The following is a 26,425-nucleotide window of genomic DNA, read 5'->3' on the forward strand; positions in this document are numbered from 1 at the left end:
CAATCCCGGAGAAAAGGCATCTCAAGAATGGAAAGACTTGCTGGCTCGGGCTCCCTCGGGGAGTTCTAGGTGTAGGAACTGCGCGCTCTCCGTTACTTCTCGGTTACTGCCCAGCACAAAGGACGACGCGAATACCAACAGACTGGAGGAGTCGGTGACTACAGTTTGCATTAAGAGGCGGCGCTTTTTGGGTTTCGGAGGGTTCCACTGGAACCTACGAGGGTCAAGAACACCGACGCGCGGATTCCGCCCACCAGACAGCCTGGGGAAGCGAGCCTGAAGGCGCGGCGCAGCTAGAGAGAACCTCGGCATTCTGGTCGCCCAGAGGCAGCTAAGGGGACCGTGGGCAGGGCCTGCTATCCGGCTGCGCCGCAGGCCGGCGAGATGCCGGCGCCGAGGACCCGTCGCGCGGCGGCCCGGCCCCCTCGATTCCCCCTCGCCCCGCCCCCTAGGGCCCGCCCCTTCCCGGGCCGCGCACCCGCGCGCCCCGCCCGCGGGCGGAAGCTGGAGCGAGGCTGAACGCCTGACGTCAAGGCGACATCGCCAAACCTCGCCCAGAGTCAGGCGTGTAAACCAGCCGGAGCGGCGGCGGCAGCGGCAGGACCGCCGTGGCGCCGAGAGTAGCGACCCGGAGGGAGCGCGGGGCGACGCTGGCTGCGGGGACCCGGTGACAGCGTGAGAGGTTCGCAGAGTGAGTGCGTGGCCGCTGAGGGAAGCGGCGGTGGCGGCCGCGCGGGGCGGGGGCCGGGCGCCGGCTGAGGGGAGCGGGTGGGGTGCGGCGAGGCGCGGGCCGGGCGCGGCGGTCAGGGGCCCCGGCGGCTGCAGCCCCTCGGCGCGCGGCAGGTGGCGCGAGGGCCAGGCGCCCGCCGGCTAGCGCGCTGCCTTGCGGGCCGGCGAGGAGGAGCCGCGCCGCCGCCGCGGGGGAATAGCGCGCTTTGCGGAAGGGGTCAAATGTCTGAAATATGGCGGAGGAAGTGAGAGCCCGAGGACCCCCCCACCCGCCCGCTCTCTTCAGCCCGCGGCCGCCGCAGCTTCTCCCGCCGCCCTCCTTTCCCCGCCGGCTCCCCCGAAGACTCGCTCCCCGCCCCGAGTCCCCTTGCTTGTCGCCTGGGTTCCCTCCGTGGTATGGGTGGAAGTTAGAACGGAAACCATAAAGTTGTCCTTTGCGAAGACCCAGCTTCCTCTAGCCCCGAGCTAGGGAGAGGAGCCTTCGGGGGAAACCACTCCCCTGCGCCCCGCAGGCTTGAGCCTGACAGGGAAAAAGTTTGCCTGAAACGGGGCTGGCTTGCTCCATTTGTTGCGGGAAGTGGCAGGAGGAAGGCAGCGGAGGGAGCCCCACCTAGTCTGGCAGCAGCCACCGTGCAGAGAAAAACTGTTAAAGGGGCCTTTCCCTTCGTCAGCAAGAGGAAATCTCTTTATCTTACAGAGGGAGAGAAAATCCGGGAAGTTTGTCCTCTTCTCTTTTTCGCCATCTCTGGGTGTCTAATCCTAAAACTATCAGCGCCATGAATTTTATTTAAAACTACGCCCAATGAACCGGGCCCTCCGGAGTTTTCTTCTGAAAAACACTGATGTCTTTTGGAGAAAAGATCATTCTTGCAAGTTAAAGCAGATGGATTCCTTCCCCTTCGCTTTACCCCCTCTTCCCACTCTCTTTAATAGTTTAGAAAAACGTTTTGGCCGTGTAACTTCTGATTGGTATGAATAGAAGCAGTTGTGTGTTGCAGTAACGGGAAATCACATTTTTACGGGGTAGAAAGTTGACACTAAATGAAGATTGTGATTTTAGTGTTTTAAAATTAATTCCGTCTAATTGGATTTTGGTTTTGCTGGCGGCATCTAATATATGTCGAGTACTTATCAATTTAAAGCTCTGACTCGTAAATTTACTTTTCAACTCTCTTTTTTTGTAATTAGAATACTATTTGGACTTGCTCAACAAGACCATATCTTAACAAGAAGTAACTTATATAAATAGAAAAGGGAGACATTCATTTAACTTCAAGCCCATATTACTCTTAAAAGCTGACTCTTGAAATAGTATTTATTGAGTCATAGTGGAGTCATGGGACTTTTTAAGGGCCGGAAGGGACTATTTAGATCATCCAGTCCCACCCTGTCATTTTATGGAGGAGGAAACTGAGGCCTAGATAAGATAACCAATTAGTGAGTCCACTGACCTTTAGGACAGTAGTCTATCCGTAAGAGACAACCTGGAGAAAGAAATACAACATTTTTATAGTGAATTATCATCTTACAAAGAATATTCTTCCCATATCGCACTTTCTAAAAGTGGGTACCTTAGTCAAATAGGAGGAAACACCACTTGGGTAGTTTCATCCTCAGGTTTTAGGTAAGGAAACTGATACTCAGATTAAATAACTTTAAGCACACAGAGCCTGAATGATAGTCTTATTTGAGCCCATCTGTGCTTTTAATCTGTACTGCATTAGGTGTTTTCACTTGCATTTCCTTGTTTGACATTGACAATAAATTGTGAAGCTGCCTTATCTGAGGAAGTCCTAAAGTAAATCATTGGAACACATGTAACCAGTTTGTTGATTTTTCTAATATGCCAGGTATCAAAATACAACTGAAGAACCAATACTAAACTAACTTAATTTCAAAATGTGATATGGGGCATGAAAATAATTGCTCTGGCCGGGCGTGGTGGCTTACGCCTGTAATGCCAACACTTTGGGAGGCCGAGCCGAGGCAGGCGGATCACTTGAGGTCAGGAGTTCGAGAACAGCCTAGGCAACATGGTGAAACCCCGTCTCTACTAAAAATACAAAATTTAGCCGGGCGTAGTGGCACGCGCCTGCAATCCCAGCTACTCGGGAGGCTGAGGCACGAGAATCGCTTGAACCTGAAGGCTGCAGTGAGCCGAGACTGCACTACTCCAGCCTGGGTGACAGAGCTAGACCCTGTATTAAAAAAAAAAAAAAGAAAACGAAAAAAGAAAATGATTGCTCTGCTCTCTTTTACGTTCTCCCACTCACCCCTGACCGCATAAAAGACATATCTCTTACCTTCTATGACACACATTACTTCCTGCCCCTTGTTACCATTATATATTATTTATTCCATTGTATTGTAAACCCCAACCACAAGATATATATTCTTTTGTATGCCTTAAAGCACTGGCATGGTGCCTTGCAATAGACATACAACACCAGTTAAATGTAAGTACCATGAGGGTAGGGACTTGATCCATTTTATTCTTCACGGTATTCTTCTTCCTATAGCTTTGCCTGGGCACAGAGTAATGGTTAGCGTTTGAATTTAGGGATTAATGGTAATGAACATTCAAAGAGAGGATACTTGAAGAGAACATTGTAAGCCTTTAAAAAGAAACATTTCCATATTGGCTTTGGAATCTCTTTTACTTGACAAACTAATTTTCGTTTTATCCTCAATCCTTTTCAGAATTCCAATATTTTCTCTTAGCTGTATAAAGGTAAAGTGACCCTCTCCCATAATAAAGAGCCACCATGTAAGAAGGGTATAGCAAATAATTAATCGTTAAAATAACTAGATCCATTTTTGTAAGGATCCTTTCAAGTGTATCTTCCTATCTAATTCAAGATTGGTGAAAGGTCTATGCAGAGATTGAAAACATGGTAACTGATTAGACATGTTATTTTAAATGCAGTCTAAGATTTGGATGAAAAGCTCACGTTCAGGTTTCTTTGCCTTTTGTTGTAGGTATTCGATAAATATTAAGGTAGTGAAATAAATCTGAAAGTGGATCTGATACAGAGAATTTGACCGATTTTACTAGGTGTCCATTTACTTTTTCCCCATAAGTATTGTTTAAATAGGCTGTTTTATTATCGACTATCAGGCAGATCTTAGTGATTTGCATCATTTCCTTAAAGATGTAAAATAACTGTTTCTCTGTATGTTTGTGTTGCTAAAGAGGAGGTTGGGTATTGATCTGCAGTGTCTAGATTTGACTGGCACTAGGAGTAATTTAGCATTTATGATTTAGCTATTTACTGCTGTTTTATAACAGTGATGTCACATGTTCACTCTATAAAAAAGGTAGGTAAAGTTACTATTTCTTAAACTTTGTGAGACAGATTGTGACTAAAAATATGCCCTGGGTGTTCTTCCCCCTCCTGTCATTGAGGACTCCATGCTCTAAGAGATTAGGCTGAAGTTTTTGTTAACCTTTTCAAATTAAATTTCTTTTAGAACAAGTTAAGACATTTTGGCTGATGCAATGATTCATTGTAACATTGGACAAAATTTTTAGTTCAGTAATCTATAAACAGGAGTACTGTATTATGGCTCTGGAAGCTAATGTTTTCCTGTGTTCATAGATGTTTTGCAATGGTATTGAAAGGTACTAGTTACCATTTGAGGTCTTAAGTTCTTTGTAAATCTCATGAGCACAGTGGAAGCAGCTACAAAGAATAGATGAATTTATCCATTTGCAGTAAAAACTGACTTGTATATAATCTGTTGTACTTTGAACCCAGCTGAGCACCGGATTCTAAAACAAATCTCTTTGGTCATAGAGAGTTTCTATTTTAAACAAGAGAAGTTTTCAGGAACTTTTGTGCTGCCTTAAAAACATCACTTTTTAAAATTCACTAGCAACAAAAAATAGTATCACATTCTGTATTTCTTAACACTGGACTATTTATTCCTAATGTTGGTCAAATCAAGGGTACAGTAGCAACTGATTATTTAGTGATTTAGAAAGATTTTTTTTCCTTTGAATTAGTAGAGGGTCAAAATTTTTAAAACTGTTTCCAAAGAACCTTAAAACTTACGAAAAAATGAAAATAAAGGGGAAATGTACCAGTTTTTTAAATTTAAATTCCCTAAAGTAAAAATATTTACAGTATGAATTGCAGAATTTCCATCTGGTTTTTATTGTACAGGAAGACTATATTCTGTAATATCAGTATGCAACTCAAAATACAAAAAATTAGTTGGGCGTAGTGGGAGGTGTCTAATCCCAGCTACTTGGGAGGCTGAGGCAGGAGAATCCCTTGAACCTGGCAGGTGGAGGTTGCAGTGAGCCGAGATTGCTCCACTGCACTGCAGCCTGGGCAACAGAGTGAGACTGTCAGAAAAAAAAAAATTACTTGATTGTATATGAGGTGCCTGCATACTAGAAATGTTCTTTTAAGTTACAAATCTCTCTCTCTGACCATAGAGAGTAATTATTTAATATTGTGAGTTTGAGTTTTATATCAAACCATTTCCTAAAACTTACTTGTAATTACTTTTACTTTATGTTTTTGTAGTTATACTACTTTATATATATACACATATGTATATATCAGTGAGACCTTTTACATTTTAACTGAATTCTGATCTCATAAGTTGTGATTTTTTTTTCCAGTACTGGGGGATTATTTTTTAACTGTTGTGTTTTTTAACTGTGTTTAAATGTTTTTTGACTGTTGTGCAGATAGACTGAATAAAGGAAGAGAGCATCCATTAAAAACTCTAATAAATAATTTGGATCTTCTTTTTTTTGAGACGGAGTCCTGCTGTGTCATCCAGGCTGGAGTGCAGTGGCACAGTCTCGGCTCACTGCAAGCTCCGCCTGCTGGATTCACGCCATTCTTCTGCCTCAGCCTCCCGGGTAGCTGGGACTACAGGCGCCCGCCACCACGCCTGGCTAATTTTTTGTATTTTTAGTAGAGACGGGGTTTCACCATGTTAGCCAGGATGGTCTCGATCTCCTGACCTCGTGATCTGCCTGATTCGGCCTCCCAAAGTGCTGGGATTACAGGAGTGAGCCACTGCACCCGGCGGTTTTTTGGTTTTTGGTTTTTTTTTTTTTTTTTTTTTTTGAGACAGTCTGGCTGTGTCAGTCAGGCTGGAGTGCAGTAGCATGATCTCAGTTCACCACATCCTCCTCCGCCTCCAGGGGTTAAGCAGTCCTCCAGTCTAAGCCTCCGGAGTAGCTGGGAATACTGTGCCTGGCTAATTTTTTCTTTTTCTTTTTCTTTTCTTTTTTCTTTTTTTTTTTTTTTTTTGTTTGTTGTTGTTGAAATGGAGTCTGGCTCTCTCCCCCAGGCTGGAGTGCAGTGGCGCAATCTCAGTTCACTGCAACCTCCGCCTCCAGGTTCAAGCAATTCTGCCTCAGCCTGCGGAGTAGCTGGTACTGCAGGCGTACACCACCACACCCGGCTAAGTTTTGTATTTTTAGTAGAGGGAGTGTTTCACCATATTGGTGAGGCTGGTCTCGAATTCCTGACCTCAGGTGATCCACCTGCCTCGGCCTCCCAAAGCGCTGGGATTACAGGTGTGAGCCACCGTGCTCGGCCAGTTTTTGTATTTTTTGTAGAGACGGTTTCGCCACGTTGCCCAAGCTCACCTCAAACTCGTAGGCTCAAGGAATCCGCCCATCTTGGCCTCCCAAAGTGCTGGGATTATAGGCATGAGCCACTGTGCCTGGCCCAGCATTTCACTAAGTAACTTTATTTTAAAAATATACAGTGAACTAATTGCCAAAGTGGTGGATTGCCTCTACCTGCAATTTTTGGTGAAAGCTTTTGGAGAGGAAATGGAAAATGCCGGGTAAAATGAAATTATAGTTATCTGTGTATTCTAAAATTTATCCTTCTCACATTAGAATATATTTTTCAAAGTTACTTTATACTAAATTCAGGGACTTTCTAAGTTTCTTTCTAAGTTCTAAGTTCTCAGTTAATAGAACTGAAAGGGTATCAATAAAATAAGGACTATATATAAAATCTATTTTTACTTAGTTTTTATGCATCAAAAGGTATGTATGTTGCATCCAGCTGTTTGTTACCTTGTGTTTTAAAGTTGTAGTTAGAATGTGGAATCCTATTACAACATTGTGCTAATATATTTGTGGCTCATGCTTCTAAGATTTTAAGTTATCCATAAGTTCTTCAATACAATAGCAAAATGCAGGAATTCCTCTGGAATCTTGAATTGAGGAATAAGGATGAGATATATAATGTATGTTATCTGTTATTTTCTTCTACTGCTCTTGGAATTAACAAACTTGAGATAGTGTACTGAATTTGTGTTTATAAGATTGGCTGAGTTCAAACATGTCTTTTTGATTTTCTTACTAGTGTTTAGAATATAGAAAAGTATAAAGAAAATTAGTATCATCCGTAATCCAATCACTACAGTGACTTTTTTTAAAGCAAAATGTGTACTTTCCTTCTGAAGCTTTCCAGCCTCTGCCTCCTCAGTGAGAATGATGACATACTGTTGTTAGAGTTGTTGAGGATCAAATGCAGTATTATTTGTAAAGATTTTATAAACCATAAATAATATAGTATTGTACTATTTATTTATTTATTTATTTATTTTGACGGCCTCACTCTGTCACCCAGGCTGAAGTGCAGTGGCACAGACTTGCTCACTGCAGCCTCAACTTCCCAGATTCAAGCCATTCTCCAGCCTCAGCTCCCCAAGTACCTGGGCCTACAGGTGCATGCCACCACGCCCAGCTAATTTTTGTATTTTTTGTAGATATGGGGTCTCACCATGTTGCCCACGCTGGTCTGAACTCCTGAGCTCAAGTAATCTGCCCGCCACCACCTCCCAAAATGCTAGGATTATAGACGGAGCCACCGTACCCAGCCATATTAGTTCTTGTTTTATAAAGCTTTTTTTTTTTTTCCTTTTTCTTTTTTTGAGATGGAGTCTCACTCTGTCGCCCAGGCTAGAATGCATGATCTCCACTCAGTGCAACCTCTGCCTCCCGGGTTCAAGCAGTTCTGCCTCAGCCTCTCGAGTAGCTGGGATTACAGGCATGCGCCCCCATGCCTGGCTAATTTTTTTTGTATTTTTCTTAGAGATGGGGGTTCACCATATTGGCCAGGCTGGTCTCAAACTCCTCATCCTGTGGTCTGCCTGCCTTGGCCTCCCAAAGTGCTGGGATTACAGGTGTGAGCCACCTTGCCTGGCCCTATAAAGCTTTTATTATCCTATAGCATTGCTTAAGATTCCCATTGAAGTATGAATAAGAACTAATAAATGTGATTTTTGATTAGTCTAACAAAGGAATTACCCAGATCAGTATTTTCAAAGTATGGTCCAAGGAATCCTGGAGGTCCCCTTGACTTTTTTGGGGAGTGTACAAGTGCAAAACTATTTTTATAATGCTGAGACATTCTTTGCTCTTTTCTCTGTAGTGACATACCTGTAGTGTAAAAACAGTGGTGGATAAAACTTCCGGCACTTCAGAATAAACCAGGTTAGAGTACTCCACTGTGCTTATAATCATTGTATTATTCACTGCCATGCACTCACAGTTTTTTGTTTTAAGTTTCACCTAAATGCTCTTGATGAAGAAGTAAAAAAATTTTAAACTAAATCTCTACCTTTGTACACATCTTTTTAATATACTATAACAAAATGGGAAGTATGCTTAAAACACTGGTGAGACCACGGACAGCAAGCCTCCCAGCACTTTGGGAGGCTGAGTCCAGCCTGGGCAATGTAGTGAGAGCCTGTCTCTCCTATTAAAGAAGAAAAAAGCCAGTGTGGTCATGCACACCTACAGCTACTCTGGGAGGCTGAGGTGAGAGGATCTCTTGAGCCCAAGAGTTGGAGGCTGCAGTTAGCTGTGATTGTGCCACTGCCCTTCAACCTGGGTGACAGAGGAAGACGCTGTCTCAAAAAACAAAACAAAAACACTTTGCAGCATACTGAAATATAATGGTTGTTTCTAGGGAAAGCATTTGTGTAATTGAGTCGCACGCTGAAGCAGTCATTTTTTCATATAATGCCATTTTTGCTTAAAAGAATGCCAGACTTGGGCATTAGGCTGACATTTTCTTGAAAACAGTGAGCCTTTGCTTTAGGGAAAATAGTGATAGTATTTATGGTCAATGATAAAGTTCCTAGATTTTAAGCAAAAATTTTAGAAAGCTTGTATCAGCTGCTGTAAGTATATAATGAAATCTGTCATTATTTGATTATGTGCATAACTGAGTCAGTATTTCCAAATGATCAATTCATAGTATTATAAAAATCATACATGGGTAAGAAATCTTTCCAAAATGTGCTAGACCAATGGATTTTAATGTTATAGAGAACATAAAGTTTGTCAATAAGGTATCCTGTTCCACATTGCAACCAATTGCTGAGTTTTGGTGTAGTGTCAAAGACCAATATCCAGATTTATCTGAAAACGCTATTATTAAAATATTCCCAACTGTCTGATGTATTCTTTTTGTATTACTCATTTTTCCATGCTTTGCTGTCAGTGTTTAATGTCTTCTTTGATTTATTTTGTTTATATTTTGGAAACAGGAATGGGAGCCAGAGATAAATATGAAGCAGTGTTTTCATGTGCTTTATCTTAAAATCTCTTATTAATATATAATCAATTTAAGTTTAACTTCTTTGTAGTCTTTTCTGAGCAGTCTATTCAACTTTTGGCCATGGTAATGGATTAGATAATAATTACTTTTAAGCCTATTTTTTGGTTTTAATACTTGTTTTGTATACCTGACCGCTCATCTATAGACAGAATGCCCTTGTGTCCAAATTCTAACATAATCCTTAATTAGATTTTTAGTAGTTGACTTTCTCAGTTTTAAAATATTTGATAACTTTCCCATAGTAAAGCTGTAAGTTTCAAGTTTAGTAATGTCTTTTTGACCTGAGAATTTGGTATGTTGGCTTTCCTTAAGGACACTTTTCAAAAACACACCTGTAGAATGATCCTTTTTTTACCTTTCAGGAGAATGCTGTTTCTTGCCTCTTTTTTTTCCTTTCTTTCTTTCTTTCTTTTTTCTTTTCTTTTCTTTTCTTTTCTTTTTTTTTTTTTTTTGAGACTTGAGTCTCTTGCTGCCCAGGCTGGATTGTGGAATGCAGTGGTGCAATCTCAGCTCACTGTAACCTCCTCCTCCCAGGTTCAAGCAGTTCTCTTGCCTCAGCCTCCCAAGTAGCTGGGATTGCAGGCACCACCACCATGCCCGGCTGATTTCTCTAGTTTTAGAGACAGGGTTTCACCATACTGGCCAGGCTGTTCCTGAACTCCTGACCTCAGGTAATCCACCCACCTCGGCCTCCCAAAGTGCTGGGTAAAGCCACTGGGAGGCCTTCTTTTTTATGTTAATTTAAAAACATTAGTAGCAATCCTTGTTAAACTTTTTATAAACTCATGGGATAAGTCCAAATTTTATTTTATTTTATTTATTTATTTTTTTTGAGACAAGGTCTCACTCTGTCACCTAGGCTTGAGTGCAGTGTCAAAACCACGACTCAACTGAAGCCTTGACCTCCCGGGCTCAGTTGATCCACCTCAGCCTCCCAGGTAGCTGGGACTACAGGCGCGTGCCACCATACCAGGCTAACTTTTGTATTTTTTGTAGAGACAGGGTTTTGCCATGTTGCCCAGGCTGGTGTCAAACTCCTTGGCTCAATCAGTTCTCCCACCTCAGTCCTCCAAAGTGCTGGGATTACAGGAGTGAGCCACCACACCGGTCTGGTTCCAAATTTTAAAGGATTTTTTAGACTGTTTGGATGTAGTAATCAGTTCAAATTAGGAAAGTGGTAAGAAACATGGTTAAGTTACAGTTTGTATTGTGCACAGTTTGTTGGAAATTTAGTGCCAGTTATTTCCCTAGAGAGATTAAAATGGAAAGAAAAAGAGTTAATTCAGTCTGAACACCTCCAGTGTTGCAAAGAACAAAGTTGACACCAGAGGAAGAAAAAGGAAGGAATACATGTGAAAATGCTAACTTCAGGGTAGCTTCTGGGATTAAGCATTATAGAATTCCTGCCTACATGAGCTAATCCCAGAGAGAGCAGGGGAGTTTAACAGGAAGCTTTAGTGCTCTCTATATTAAATAATTAACTGGTCAGCTGTTCTAGCAGTTCTGAATTAGGGAACATACTGAGATCATATTTTATGTCCAGGACATCCAAATTAGTCACAAGGTTGTCACTGACTATTGTTTATAGAGTTGTGGTTGCTAGTTGAAAATATTGCATTAAATCCTTCTATTTTAGCTTGTTTATACTTGTGTTTTTTTCTTCCAGGAGCTCTCAACTTAATCATCCTTCAACAAAAAAGAAGTAAGACTAGGTTTGCAAGCTTTGAAGGACAGAAAAAGCATTTATAACATTTCTTTGTTTAGATACAAGTGATGATGGTTAATGATGGTGATAATAGGCAATGAAGAGGTGAAAGGGCGGGAAGTAGACCAGAAAAGAGAGTGAGGATGGTTATTAAGAGGTTCTTGTTAAGTGCAAGACTACTGTTAAAAGCAATTCACTTCACAGTTCTGGTCAACAGGAATGATAAACTCAACATTGAAAAACACTTGTGATGCTTTAGTGGTTGATACATCTTAACCATCAGAAGGTCCTATGTAGAGGATTAACTGGCATTATATTTGAGTTAGAGATTATAGTCTTGAAATTTCATCACTAAGCAGTTTGACTGGAGAGCCTTTCACTAGTTCTGCTCCCCAGTAGTCCCTTGTGTACTTTTCTCTGGACCTTCAGGTGATCAAATTATACCTTTATTTCATTGTCCTCATATGTTTTAGCTCATTCCATTGGGTGTGAAATTAAATCTGAGAACTCAGGTATTTGTTTTAAGTAGTTAGACCTTTTATTGTACTCTGTTATCTTTTTTTTTTTTGAGACGGAGTCTCGCTCTGTTGCCCAGGCTGGAGTGCAGTGGCCGGATCTCAGCTCACTGCAAGCTCCGCCTCCCGGGTTTACGCCATTCTCCTGCCTCAGCCTCCCGAGTAGCTGGGACTACAGGCGCCCGCCACCTCGCCCGGCTAGTTTTTTGTATGTTTTTTAGTAGAGATGGGGTTTCACCGTATTAGCCAGGATGGTCTCGATCTCCTGACCTTGTGATCCGCCCGTCTCAGCCTCCCAAAGTGCTGGGCTTACGGGCTTGAGCCACCGCGCCTGGCCTGTTGTCTTAAATAGCATGGTTTAGTAGTGGTAACATTGACCTAGGTGACAGGCTTCAGTTTAGTCTTTGGCACTGGTCATGAAACCTTGAACAAGTTAACTCCTCTCTTAAGACCTTATCTTTATGTAGAGAAAGTTTGACTAAATGGCTGTTAAGGTCTTTTCGGGCTTTCAAATCCTGTGTTTCTGTGATACCACCCTTGTTTAAGCCACAGTCATCTCTTGTCTGGACTCACAGGAGCTTCCTAATTTGTTTTCATTCTTGTCCTTCCCCACATTATTTCTACTCAGAATACAAAGTGACCTTTAAAAAGATGTAAAAATGTAAATCAGATCATGTAATAATACCCTCTGGTTCCATTTTACCCTTAAGAACCAGTTCCTTATCAAGGCCTATAAGGTACTGCATAATTCAGTTCTTGCTTACTTCACAACTTTATCCCTCTTACTCACTAAGCTCTAGCCAGCTGTACTTCTTTCTGTGACAATCTTTTGCCAGCTCTCTGCAATTCTGCCTCAGTCTCAACAGTGGATCTTACTTCAGATGTCACAGTTACAGTTTTTACTGATCACCTTATATAAAGGAACATTTTTCTTCATTGCCTCTGTAGTTCTTATCATAATCAATAATTATATTTATCCATTTGTTTACCTCTCATCCCCTCTAAACAGTTTCAGGAGGACAGGAAGATCATGTTACTTTTCTACCACTATCTCAAATGGTTAGCCCAATAACTACCTAGTGCTCAAGATAATTATTTTAGTTAAAAAAATATGTGAAGTGTGTAACGGTTTGTCCATATCAGTTCCCATAAGCTACTCCTTAAACTGTTTTTCTCTTTACTCTTTTGGTAGTGGCATGGTCTCATAATCTTGCCCAGGCTAGTCTGGAACTACTGGGCTCAAGTGATCCTCCTGCCTCAGCCTCCCAAAATGCTGGGATTTACAGGCGTGAGCTACCGCACCCAGCCTTAAACTAATTTTTAAAGTTTTTTATCTGTGTCCAACTATAATTCCTCATTTTTTATTTAGGTCATCTGTCTCTTGAGGACTATTTGATCTCATTGCATGTTGTTGAGAGCTAATTGTTCTTAGTTACTATATGTTAAGATTAAATTGAGTAATTTTGCACAAAAGGTTTTTAGCAAAGACGTGAAAAGTTAACCAATATAAAACTGTTAGCAGTTCAAAATATCGAAATGAGTGATATAAATGAGTGCTTATTAGAGTCAAAGGAAGAAGTGAAATCCTTATCTATTAGTTAGAAAAGACAGTAAAAGAGTTAAAAGAGCATATTAAAAGAGTTTTAGATTAACTATGAATTGTAGTGAGCAACACTACAGAAATTGAAGTAAATTCAAGAGTGTTTTGCTCTGGTAGATGTTTGTAAAATTGATTATAGGGCCATAATCCCTTATCTATATATAACCTTTGGTGCCAGGTTTGGATTTCAGAATTTTGAGGAAAGATTTGTTTTAGATTTTGGTAAGAGTAATCAAACACAATATTAATGTGAAACATGGATAGTCACATTAAGTGAGAGAAATAAAAGGTAAAAATAGTCTCCCATCAGTGCTCAGATGAAGTTTTGTCATTATATATCAGGTCAGTCTTTGCCACCAAAATAGTTGTAGAACTTTTGAGTTTTCAGAGACTTTAGGATTTCAGAAGTTCTATATGAAATTGGTTTCAGGTTGGGTGCAGTGGTTCATGCCTGTAATCCCAGCACTTTGCAAGGCCTAGGTGGGTAGATCACGAGGTCAGGAGATCGAGACCATCCTGGCTAACACGGTGAAACCCCGTTTCTACTAAAAATACAAAAACCTAGCTGGGCATGGTGGTGCATGCCGGTAGTCCCAGCTACTCGGGAGGCTGAGGCAGGAGAATCGCTTGAACCCAGGAGGTGCAGGTTGCAGTGAGCCGAGATCACGCCATTGCATTCCAGCCTGGGCAACAGAGTGAGACTCCATCTCAGGAAGAAAAAAAAAGGGAAGAAATTGGTTTCAAATGAGTTAAAAAAGGGTTTATTCATTACTGTTTGGAGAAGATACCAGGGTCTGAAAATGTTACTTTGAAGCAATTAGCTTTCCAAACCCTCTCTGCCAAGGAATTCTGTTTGACCCTGACTCAGGATGGAATGCACTGCTGAGGGTGATGAGTCTTTAGGGTATGGGAGAATCACCTAATTTCATAATTGCAGAGTCCAGTTAATCTTTGGAAATAGTTGAGGTTGGTGCCTGACAAACACTAACAGTTTTTTTAAATGTTTAAATATTGAGAGCTCATATCTTAACCACAGTTTCATCTTGGTGATTTTTTTAGTCTTATAAGATATTAGGCAGTTTGTCTCCTAATAGATGTTTTTAAGAATTATTTGATACATTTAATTGTAAAGTAAGAATACAATAGAAGATTAGAATAGGAATATTATAAATAGGACTAATGTAATCCTCATTTAAAAATCCTTGGACCAGATGCGGTGGCTCACGCCTGTAATCCCAGCACTTTGGGAGGACAAGGCGGGCGGATCACTTGAGGCCAGGAGTTCGAGACCAGCCTGGCCAACATGGTGAAACCCAGTCTTTACTAAAAATAAAAAAATTAGCAGGGCATGGTGGTGTGCGCCTGTAGTGCCAGCTACTCGGGAGGCTGTGGCAGGAGAATCGCTGAAACCTGGGAGGGAGAAGTTGCAGTAAGCTGAGATCGTGCCACTGCACTCCAACCTGGGCGACAGAGCGAGACTCCGTCTCAAACAACAACAACAACAACAAAAGCTCCTCGATGGAACCATTTGGTAGTGACAAGGATTGAAGTAAATCTCGGAAGAGGCTACTTAGAAACTCAGAATTGATTACAGGAAGTGACTGCCCCCTTTCCATATTTTCTTCAGATGCTCTGGTTATTTTAACAGCGTAATTAACCACCCAGACTTTGGTTCTCATTGCCTTTATCCATTTGGTGTATATACTAATGTTCAACGATGCACACATTAATGCATGTGATGTTTTTTTGTACCATCTTATCACTTGTAGAATTGCCAAAATAGGCATTTTTTGGAGCTCTTTTTTTTTTTAAGTGCTTACTGGCCTAATAATTATGCAAGTAAGTAACTAAGTGTTTATTCGTATATGAAAGCCCAATGTAAGCATTATTTATTTCTTCCAGAGAAGTGTGGTGTGCCTTTCATTTTTCTAAGTGGTCTTTATTTTGTGGAATACTTAATGGATCTTTGAATAAACTGAAGAGGATAGATTGTAAAAGGAAGAACTGTTAAATTAGTCAAAAACAACTTTATAACACAATTAGCTGCATAAACCAGTGTGTGCATAAGCAGGTAGTATAAATGCTTAGGTAGAGATACTAAAATAATTATTAGAGAAAATTATAGGAAGTACCTGTGCTTCCACTATGTTTTGTTATTTGGTTAATTTTTCTCCTCTGAACTTCTGGCAGGTTTACTGGGGAATTTTCCATTAGGAATATTCTGGTCCTTAAGTTTCATTTTGAATGTGTAATAATGTCATGAAGATTATGAACCCACAATCTAAAATCAAGGCATTCTTTTAAAAAGTTTCAGATGAGGCCGGGCGTGGTGGCTCATGCCTGTAATCCCAACACTTTGGGAGGCCAAGGTGGGTGGATTACGAGGTCAAGAGATCGAGACCATCCTGGCCAACATGGTGAAACCCCGTCTCTACTAAAAATACAAAAACTAGCTGGGTGTGGTGGCGTGCACCTGTAGTCCCAGCTACTTGGGAAGCTGAGGCAGGAGAATTGCTTGAATCCGGGAGGGGGACGTTGCAGTGAGCCGAGATAGCGCCACTACGCTCCAGCCTGGCAATAGAGCAAGACTCCGTCTCCAAAAAAAAAAAAAGTTTCAGATGTATTCAGGAGTGGTTATATTAAGCTTGTCATCTGATCCTGGTTATGAGGTTAACAGTAAAATGAAATAAAATATTTTTCTGAGCCATTTGTGTCTCCTGTCATGAAAGACTAATTCTGTTTATTTCTGAATTCGACCTTGTGTTGAAACAGACTGTAAAATCATGTTTTAAAAAAGCTTCACCCATTCTTGTGGAGGGTGGTGGTTTGCAAAAGCACCACCCCACTTAAGCATTTACATTGAAAAAATATTTATGGCATTCTTCCATTCATGAAAACAGGTATCCTTTGTTCTGGAGTTCTTACCGTTATCTACTAACTCTGAAGTTCGTCACTTCTGATTTCTTGTACCTCTACCTCAACAGCTTATAAACTGCATGTAGTATAGTATTTGCTTGAAATACATGAAAGTAGGTATTTTCCTTAACTAATGGGGATATTTCTGTGGTGGTTGTAGTTACTTTGCAACCTGTTCAGCAAATATTATGGGGCGTTTTTGGCGGTATCTTTAAATTTTGCACATAGAGAACCATCTTGGATAACTTTTCCCCCTAGTCTCAAGTCATCCCTTTGGAGGTAGTGTCTCATTTTTAATCTGTGACTTGCAGAAGTTAAGGCATTTTGAGTAGCTTATTTAAATTACTAAATCTGATTTCTAGAGGTCTGAGGAATAGCAGACACCCTTTTCTGTACTAAATTGGGGAAGTTCACAGGCAAGAAGATGAATTAAATGGTCCTAGTAGACAGCCCCTAATATTTTTGGGCTAGGGGTAAAGGTCTTAAGAATGAGGGAAGGTAGTATCAGAATTTTCCAGGGTGTTTTTTTTGTTGTTGTTGTTTTTTGTTTTTTAGGTGGACAGGAAGTAGAATTTATTGGTGAGTATTAAGAGGGGGCAGCACCGTGGAAGCCCTCATGAGTGCAGGGCCTGCCACTTGTCCAGAAGGCCACGATTGGGAGTGTACTTGACCCTACAGCTATCTGGATGAGCCGCTTTTCAGCCACCATGTCTTCAGAATCATTGGCATTGAACTTGGTGAAGCCCCACTTCTTTGAGATGTGGATCTTCTGGCAGCCAGGAAACTTGAAGTTGGCCCTGCACAGGGCCTCAATCACATGCTCCTTGTTCTGCAGCTTGGTATGGATGTACATGATAACTTGGCCCATGTGAACCCTGGCCACGGTGCCCTGGGGCTTTCCAAAGGCACCTCACATGCCTGTTTGGAGCCTACACTGGGGTAGTGCAAGGTCAGGCACATGAACATCCATCTGAAAGGAGGGGCTCCAAGGTCCCTTAAAGCAATCCATACAACAAACAGGCTGCATACACTACCAAGGAAGCTGCTGTTTGCAGCATTGCACACTGGGCCCACATGAGGAAAGGAACTCAGTTGGCTTAATGGGCTGCAGCAGGGTGTTTTTTAAAACACACACATACACCCAATCCCTACTAGAATGAGAGATTTTACTAATAATAGTGTTAGAAGTGTAAATGGTTTGGTAGCCAACCACTACTTTAAAATTAATTAGCTTTCCCGAGCTTCTGGGTCTTCACATTTAAATTTGACCTGACCTTGAAACTTCCCCTCTCGTTATTCCCAGCAGTGACTTTGTTTTATGCACTTTTCGAAATACCCCGTGCATAGCTCCTTACTTCACATCATGCTGGAATATGACCCATACCAGCCAGACTACATCTAACAGAAACATAATACCTGACTAAAAGCGTCTTTTATCATGTAGATAGATGTACAGGGTACGTTAATTTATCTTTAGAGAGACTTCCCAGTATACTGAAAAAACAGACCTAAGTTTTGGTAGATAGCCTTGCTTTATAGAAAATGAAAATGGGCCAGACAGTGGTGACTCATTCCTGAAATCCCAACACTTTGGGAGGCCAAGGCAGGAGGATCACTTGAGGCCAGGAGTTTGAGACCAGCCTGGGCAGCATGGCAAGACCCTGTCTCTGCAAAAAATGTTTTAAAAAATTAATCGGGCATGTGGCACACACCTATAGTCCAGCTACTTAGGATGTTGAGGTGAATAGATCACTTGAGCCCAGAAGTTGAGGCTGTAGTGAGCTATGATTGCGCCTCTGAACTCCCACCTGGGTAACAGAATGAGACCCTGTCTCTTAAGAAGAAGAAAATGAAGATGCCAGATACTAGCTTTTACAGCCTCCCTTGCAGCTAGGGCACAAGTACTTGACATAGGCCCCACAAAATTACACGTACTTTAACTTGAGATGGAAGAGATGATAAATTTCTGATGGATTTCTCTTTTCCTCTTGGTTGATGTACACCACAAATCAGTTTTCTGCTGCAGAAACAACTGATATAAACTGAAGCATCTACTGTTAGTGATGTGACAGCAGTGTCCTCACCTGGCCAGTTTTGTAATATGGTTTTGGGTGTTTGTGGCTATGTTAGCTTCCACCTTTGTTCTCTAGTTTCCACAGTAATTTTGTAAGTTGCTTGATATTTTTTAATGACTTTTTATATGTAAATGTGATTTGTATAACTTCCAAGAGAGGAAACCTTGTCCGATGCATGACTTTAGAAAATTTAGCAAAAAGTTTTCAAAGGGATATTTATGTGAAGAAAATGAGTGGTATCCTTGTGAGAGAAAAGTAGAAAAAGACTGGGGCAAGCTGCTTTTCCAGAAATAGGCCCTGATGATGACACTTTTGGTAGATCCAAGCTTTTCATGAATATTGAAGCTCTGGATGCCTTATTCAGTAGTTTCATAGCAGAAATCCAAAAGTGTAGAAAGAGTTTTAATTGAAATTAAATAAAATCAAAACTTTAGTTTTACAGTTACACTAACCACATTTGAGGTGCTTGATAGTCATCTGTGGCTAGTGGCTACTATACTGGGCAGTCCAGCTAGAACATTATCACAGGAATCTCTATTGGACAGCACTAGTCTATATTCTAATCCTAAATCTACAGTCTTGTGATTTTGCAACCTCAGGTAAGTAATCTGAATCTCAAATCCTTTATCTGTTTTTATTTAGTCAGTCAGTTAGTTAGTTATCTATCTATTTTGAGACAAGTCTCACTGTGTTGCCCAGGCTGGAATGTAGTGGTGCAGTCATGACTCACTGCAGCCTCAGTCTCCATGGGCTCAGGTGATCCTTTTACCTCAGCCCCCCCGAGTAGCTGGGGCCACAGGCGTGCACCACCATGCCCAGGTAATTTTTTGTATTTTTTGTAGAGACAAAGGTTCACAATGTTTCCCAGTCTGGTATCGAACTCCTGAGCTCAAGCCATCTACCTACTCCAGCCCCCAAAGTGCTAGGATTACAGGCGTGAGCCCCTGTGCCCGGCCAAATCCTTTATCTAAAGACAGTACCTTATCTTCATTGTTGCTCTGAAGATTGAATGAAATTTAATATATGAAAGGACATGGTAAGTGCTTTGAAAGCACCATACAGACATGTAATTGTTCCAGATTAGTTATTTATTGGTTAACAATAGATTCTTCTAAAATAATCTGAAGAGAAACTTCAGAACCCCAGTGGCGTGAATACTTTGATGTTAGACCATGTGTATTTTAGCCACTTGGAGAATCTAAATGCACAAAATTGACAGATTAGGTTTTCATTTTAAATGTAAAATATATTTTACCAAGCTGTCCTTTTCAATTTATCTTTAAATCTTAAAAGTTTTTATGTATACTGGGGACTTACCTTCTTGTTGTAGGTTCCCTTTTTACGTACTATTTTATCCTCATGAATGATCTTAATCTGTTAACTAAGTGAATAATGTACCTGTCACATAGAGATGTTGAATGAATGTTATAAAAATGATAGCTATCTGTGCCAGAAATCACTGGTTTTGGTAGACAGACTTCAGCATTCAGCGTGATCATTCTCAGTAATTCTTTATAGGTGTTTTGATTTGTTTTGAGGGGGTTGTTTGGCATATATTTTGCAGCTAATTAATTCATTTTTGCAAAACCATCAGACAACAGTGCTAGATATTTAAAATACTCTACAGCAGAAATTTTCAAATGTTTTTGGCATCATTAATACAACCGTTTCTCTCCTTCACTTAAACCATAGTAGCCATTGGTAATTGAGAACTAGATTCTTTTTCCCTTTGAGTCCTAGTTGATCTCAAAGATCATTCTCAACACTGCACTTAGCTACAGGTAGCTATTAACATTTTGAGTTGATGACTAAGCTAAAACCCATTTGCCACCTCTGAGTTTATGGGCAAGGTCTATCCTCGTCTCTTCCAGGCTCTCACCTATAGTGCAAGTGTTGGCAAACTTTTTCTTTTTTTTTTTTTTTTTGAGACGGAGTCTCGCTCTGTCGCCCAGGCTGGAGTACAGTGGCCGGATCTCAGCTCACTGCAAGCTCCGCCTCCCGGGTTTACGCCGTTCTCCTGCCTCAGCCTCCCGAGTAGCTGGGACTACAGGCGCCCGCCACCACGCCCGGCTAATTTTTTGTATTTTTAGTAGAGACGGGGTTTCACCGTGTTAGCCAGGATGGTCTCGATCTCCTGACCTCATGATCCGCCCGCCTCGGCCTCCCAAAGTGCTAGGATTACAGGCTTGAGCCACCGCGCCCGGCCAGCAAACTTTTTCTGTAAAGGACCAGATAACTATTTTAAGTCTTGTTAACCATACAATCTCTTATCACAGCCATTCACCTCTGCTGTTGTAGCCTGAAGCCAACAGGCTACAGGCTTGTTGTGGACAAGACACAACAAATGAACTATGTTCCATTACAACTTTATGAGTGTGACTGTGTTCCAATAAAATTTTATTTACCAAAAAAAAAAAACAGGGAGCAAATGGGATTTGGCCTGGGAGTTCTAGTTTGCCAACCTCTCCTAGGGCAAGAAACTGGTTTTGATTAATTCAACAAATAATTAGATGTCTTCCATATTCTGGGCACTGTGTTAAGTTTTGATTATATAGCAATAATCATTACATGTAGGCCCCAGCTCATGAGGTATTTAACCCTTAACTGAGTATGGTTTTGGGGCTTTTTGCTTTTTTTGGTTTTGGGGTGTTTTTTTGTTTATTTGTTTTGAGAGAGGGTCTCTGTTACCCAGGCTGGAGTGAAGTGGCGCTATCACAGCTCACTGCAACCTCAGCCTCCCCAGGCTCAGGTGATCCTTTGACCTCCCATCCTCCCGGGTAGCTGGAACTATAGGCATATGCCACCACGCCTCCCTAATTTTGTGTATTTTTTGTAGGAGTGGGGTTTCGCCTTGTTGCCCAAGGATTACAGGTATCAACCACTGCATGCAGCCTGAATGTGTTTTTTTTAATGCACTTTGGCAGATTCAGAGTACTTTTTTGAGGGAAAAATGGGGCCTGCGCCATGCATCTGCTTTATTTGTTAATACATGTGAGTTCGTAGGCAAATACCGGAAGTGCTATAAGTTAGCACTTGTTCTACAAGTTCTGTGATAGTGGTATAACTAAGTGTAACTTCAATGTGTCTTAGCTATTAGATGCCGTGGTATCAAAATTAATATCCTGTTATAAAAAATAGGGAACCAAAAATGTTTGCGTATGATATCTACACTGGCTGCACATAGCAGATACTTAATGTCCATATAATATTGAATAAAGCTGGAATTACCAGTTTCTTAACTATCCCTTATGTCAGTTTCTTGCAGTTTCTTCATTTGGTATGCTATTTCTGACCTCATTTTTTGTTTTTCACCATTTTAATATAGGTTTTTGTTGCAAATCAACCTTATACATTTTAAAAATATATCACATATTACTCATATTTTAATGAAATGCTTACCATGCCTAGATATATTGTTCAGCTTTCTACTGTTAGAACTTCTTTCGTTAATTTAAAAGTACCTTTAGTTTTCTCAGTATTCATGTTTATCTTCGAAATGTCTGTTGTTGCTTATTAAATGAGTCAGAGCTCTTCACTGATACTCAGAGATCTCCTTAATCTTAACTGAAGACTCCTGCTATTTTTATTTTCCTATTCCTTTGTGCCCTGTGAGCCAGTCAGACTGCTTTTTCCACTATAGTCTAATTAATGTTCCCATGTGATGCTGTCTTTTGTGCCTTTGCTCTCACTTTTCTTATCCCTGGTATGTTCTTTCCTATTGTAACTTTTTTTTTTTCACCACCTTCTTCATAAATCTCCTAATCTCTCCTTCTGAACCATAGTATTTTGTACATCTCATGATATTTTTCATATTTTTATGTCTCCATTTTTTCCTACAAAATTGTAAGCTTTTTGAGAGCAGGTATGTTTCATCCGTCTTTAAGAATATGAAATAAGAAGCAAATTCCTGTCAGAATGTATTCCACCTAAAATGGCCAACCATTCTGGTTTGCCCAGGATGGAGAATTTCCTCAGACATGAGACTTTCAGTGCTTAAACCTGGACCGTTGGTCACCCTGATTGCGCTTTATGATATAGCCATCTTTTTTGCATATCAGTGCTTTACTGCAGGTTTTTTTTTTTTCTTTTTAAAAAATAAACACATAAAATGAACATGAAGGAAACTTGTGAGTTTTTTGGGTTTTGGATTTTGTTTTGTTTTTTCAGACAGTTTGGCTGTCACCCAGGCTGGATTGCAGCTGCAGTCTTGACTCACTGCAACCTCCACCTCCCAGGTTCAATTCTTGGGCCTTAGTCTCCTGAGGAGGTGGGACTACAGGTGTGTGAGACCATCCCGACTAATTTTTGTATTTTTATTAGAGACAGGGTTTTGCCATGTTGGCCAGGCTGGTCTCGAATTCCTGGCCTCAAGTGATCCTCCTGCCTCAGTCTCCCAATGTGTTAGGATTACAGGCCTGAGCCGCTATGCGCAGCCAAACAAAAAAATTTTTTTTTAATTAACAGAAGAATTACTTGTGCCTTTTAAGCAAATGTTTGGAAGATTATATTCATATGTAGAAATGTAAAGATCAGATTCAGATGATAAAAAAGACCAAAATGTGGGAAAATTTTGACTAAAGTTGAAAAAGAATGATGTCCTTTTCATAGAGGGACTCTTTGGTAGTTTTGGTTTGTTTAGTAGACACAGTTTTTTTTAGAGTAGAACCTAAAAGAATGTGGAGTAAATGGTGGCAGTGGTTTGACCACAACAGTGGTATCTATTGCTAGAGAAATTAAAAATAGGATGTAAGATACTTAACTCCCCTTTTTACCAAAGGCTTCAGATAAAGAGAAAATGGGAGCAAGTCCAGAGATGATAGGCACTGTGTGGGCTAATGATTTTTTTAGAGATGATGTCTCACTATGTTGTCTAGGCTGGTTTGGAACTCCTGGCCCCAAGCAATCGTCCCACTCAAGCAAGACTCAAGTAACTGGGCCTGTAGATGTGATCTGTCATGCCCAGCTGGCAAGTGATTTTTATATGTTATGGTTTATTGTACAATACAAGCTACTCACTGTGTGTTTTATTGTGAGAAGCTCACTAAGTTAGAAGGTTTTTCAGTTTTGTGCAGTATTTTTTTCTGTTCATATTTCTATTTCTCATAAGCTGGGAAAAACATCATCAAAGTTCATTGGGGTGACATCTTACATCTAAAACCTTAAAACTAAGTTGAGATTTATTATCACAGAATAAATTCCCCCATATCTCCACCAAACCTGCCACCATTCATGACTTGATGACTTCAATCATACTCATCCCGTTCCCCAGAGTGCCCTCACTTTCCAAGTGAACTCCCCTATTCCCTAACGATTTATATATCCACTGGTCTGGTTTAAATATCCACTTAGGAAGCCTTGCCTGATAGTTCTTTATATAGGTAGACAATTGTTCTCTTCTGTGCATCCACAGCAAGCACTTTTTTCTATAGACCCTGCTTGATTGTGCTAACACAGTGCAAACACTGAACATTTTAATTTATAAAACAGAGTGTCTTCTGGGCTTTAATATGTAGTTGTCACGTTTGTTTTTCCTCTGATTTCTGGGCTACACAACCTCTTTGTTACAGTTAAAACTAATATCTCAGCCTGGCGCGATGGCTCACACCTGTAATCCCAGCACTTTGGGAGGCCGAGGCAGGCGGATCACGAGGTCAGGAGTTCGAGACCAGCCTGGCCAATGTGGTGAAACTTTGTCTCTACTAAAAAATACGAAAATTAGCCAGGCATGGTGGCGTGTGCCCGTAGTCCCATCTACTGAGGAGGCTGAGGCCGGAGAATCACTTGAACTTGGGAGGTGGAGGTTGCAGTGAGCTGAGATCATGCCACTGCACTCCAGCCTGGGCAACAGAGTAAGACTCTGTCTCAAAAAAACAAAAAAACCTAAACATCTCTAATCTGGTCATTGAAATTGAGGTGTAAAGCAAATTAATATTTTCTCATTGCCTCTTGTATCCTCCTTTTCCTGTGTAAGAAATAATAAGGCCCACTATAAGGTAGTGGAGTAGAGAGAATGAAATTGATTCCAGAAATACCAAGGTGGAATGAATCAGACTTGATAATGGAGAGAAGAGTCCATGACAACTCCCAGGTATACAGTTACCTATTAAAATAGTATGCTATTGAAGTCCTTTAGGTGTCTTAAGCACTGTAAACACCTAGATAGATGTAATTTTTAAAAATAGCAAATTAACATTTACTGACTACTTCCTATGTGTTACTCATTGTGCTACACATTTTGTATAGGGTAAGTTATTTCATTTGAATCTTTAAAAACTGTAAGAAGTAGATACTCGTATTTCCATTTTCAAATGAGGAAATGAGACAGAGTTTAAAATAACATAACCAAAGCCACTCAACTAATACTTAGTAGAAATGATTCCAACCCAGACAATGGGATGTAAAGGCTATACTGAGTCAGTATGCATCCCTATAGATTTTACTGCTAGTTCAGATGACAGGAAAAGAATGACTTTTTTTAAGTCACATCTAGAGAATTGGGAGCAGGGAGGAGTTCTGTACAAATATGCCTATTTGGAAAGATCTGATAGAAACTAATAAGGTGATCTTGAGCCTACATCATTATTATTTTTTTACCTGTTTTTGAAATTGGTCTCTCCTTTTTTTAAAAAATCACTTAACTATTTTGCTTATCTATTGACTCAGGTGAGAAATCTATTAAACTGATTCTTCTGCATTTGTCAGATTATTGATAAATTGTTTATATTCTACCATACATGACCAAATACTGAACTGAAAAGGTAACTATAGAAATAAAACTGTAAGGCTGGGCGCGGTGGCTCACGCCTGTAATCCCAGCATTTTGGGAGGCCGAGACGGGCGGATCACGAGGTCAGGAGATCGAGACCATCCTGGCTAACACGTTGAAACCCCGTCTCTACTAAAAATACAAAAAAAATTAGCTGGGCGTAGTGGTGGGTACCTGTAGGCCCAGCTACTTGGGAGGCTGAGGCAGGAGAATGGCATGAACCTGGGAGGCAGAGCTTGCAGTGAGCCGAGATTGTGGTGGCCACTGCACTCCAGCCTGGGCAACTGAGCAAGACTCTTTGTCTCCAAAAAAAAAAAAAAAAAACTGTAAAAGTTAACCTTACGTTGCATGTCAAATTATATGTTGTTGAATATTTTAGTGAGAAGGTTGGTGTAATTAATGGAAAAAACTTGATTTACTAGCAGTGTTAATCCATGGAAAGGGCAAGGGAATTTTTTCCTACTTGAGGTATTATAAATATGGTCAGAATAGAGAAAATGCTATACACAGTCTGATAATCTACAAATTTTGCACTTTCTAGATTTAGAACTCTTGTTCACAGGAGATCTTTCTTGGCAGAATGAGTAAGATTGGAAACATTTTCCATGTGTCCTCATTATGAGAGAGGCAGACAACTCAAAGTAAATATGATAAGCAGTCTTCATTTTAGCAGCTTTCTATTTATTTTATAGTTCCTTGTTAGAAGTTTTATTTTTAAAAGAGGGTAGGAGAGGTAGTGTTTGGGCCTCTTATTTTTTCCTTCAAAAAGAATTTTTAAAGTCTGTCATTGTGTTCAACAGATTCATAACAGGTCCATCTGACAGTTGAATTAGTTGATTTTATTTGGGAATGAGAAAAGAACACAGTTATCCTCTTTAGCTATTAAAATATTACTTTTGGAGTTGGAGGTGAAAGGAGAAATCAAGTATCTTCTCTTCCAGAAAGTGCAGTGAGAGAAGTAATGTTACCTGACTTCAGGAACCAGTATTTAAGGCCCTTTTTTTTTTTTTTTTTTTTAAAGACAAGTCTCACTCTGTTACCCAGGCTGGAGTGCAGTGGTGCGATCTCGGCTCACTGCAACCTCCGCCTCCTGAGTACAAGCAGTTCACCTGCCTCAGCCTCCCTAATAGCTGGGATTACAGGCGCTCACCACCTCACCTGGCTGATTTTTGTATTTTAGTAGAGACGGGGTTTCACCATGTTGGCCAGGCTGGTCTTGAATTCTTGACCTCAAGCAATCCACCCACCTCGGCCTCCCAAAGTGCTGGGATTACAGGCATGAGCCAGTGTGCCTGGCCTAATTAGGCCTTTCTTTATAATTTAGGATCACAAAATTTCAAACTGGGGTTGGAGGGGTGAGTGCAGTAGCTAAACAGCTTGAGATTGGAGAACTGCTTGTCACCAGTGTTTTGCACAATTTCCATTTTGGTTATACCCATGCAGAGATTTTTTTTTTTTTTTTTTTTTTTTTTTGGAGACGGAGTCTTGCTCTGTCGCCCAGGCT

General features: G+C 40.7%; 1 protein-coding gene and 1 non-coding gene across 11 annotated transcripts in view; one reads left to right on the forward strand and one right to left on the reverse strand.

Annotated features, from left to right (window-relative positions):
* The first annotated feature begins 476 nt into the window (after window positions 1-476).
* Window positions 477-26,425, forward strand: part of RAP1B (RAP1B, member of RAS oncogene family) — a 50,647-nt gene continuing 24,698 nt past the window's right edge. For 4 of the 10 annotated variants that reach the window (XM_025403613.1, XM_025403609.1, XM_025403610.1 and 1 more), the window contains exon 1: window positions 513-682. The gene's annotated coding sequence lies outside the window, so the exon portion shown is untranslated. Of the gene's footprint in view, window positions 696-14,506; window positions 14,714-26,425 lie in introns of all 10 variants that reach the window. The other 6 variants (XM_025403604.1, XM_025403614.1, XM_025403606.1 and 3 more) reach the window with 5 other exon arrangements.
* On the reverse strand, window positions 17,058-17,191 carry LOC112635677. Its single transcript, XR_003122012.1, has one exon. It is a non-coding gene; the product is annotated as a small nucleolar RNA SNORA70 (small nucleolar RNA).

This window comes from Theropithecus gelada, chromosome 11, assembly GCF_003255815.1.
Source record: "Theropithecus gelada isolate Dixy chromosome 11, Tgel_1.0, whole genome shotgun sequence".
NCBI lineage: Eukaryota > Metazoa > Chordata > Mammalia > Primates > Cercopithecidae > Theropithecus > Theropithecus gelada.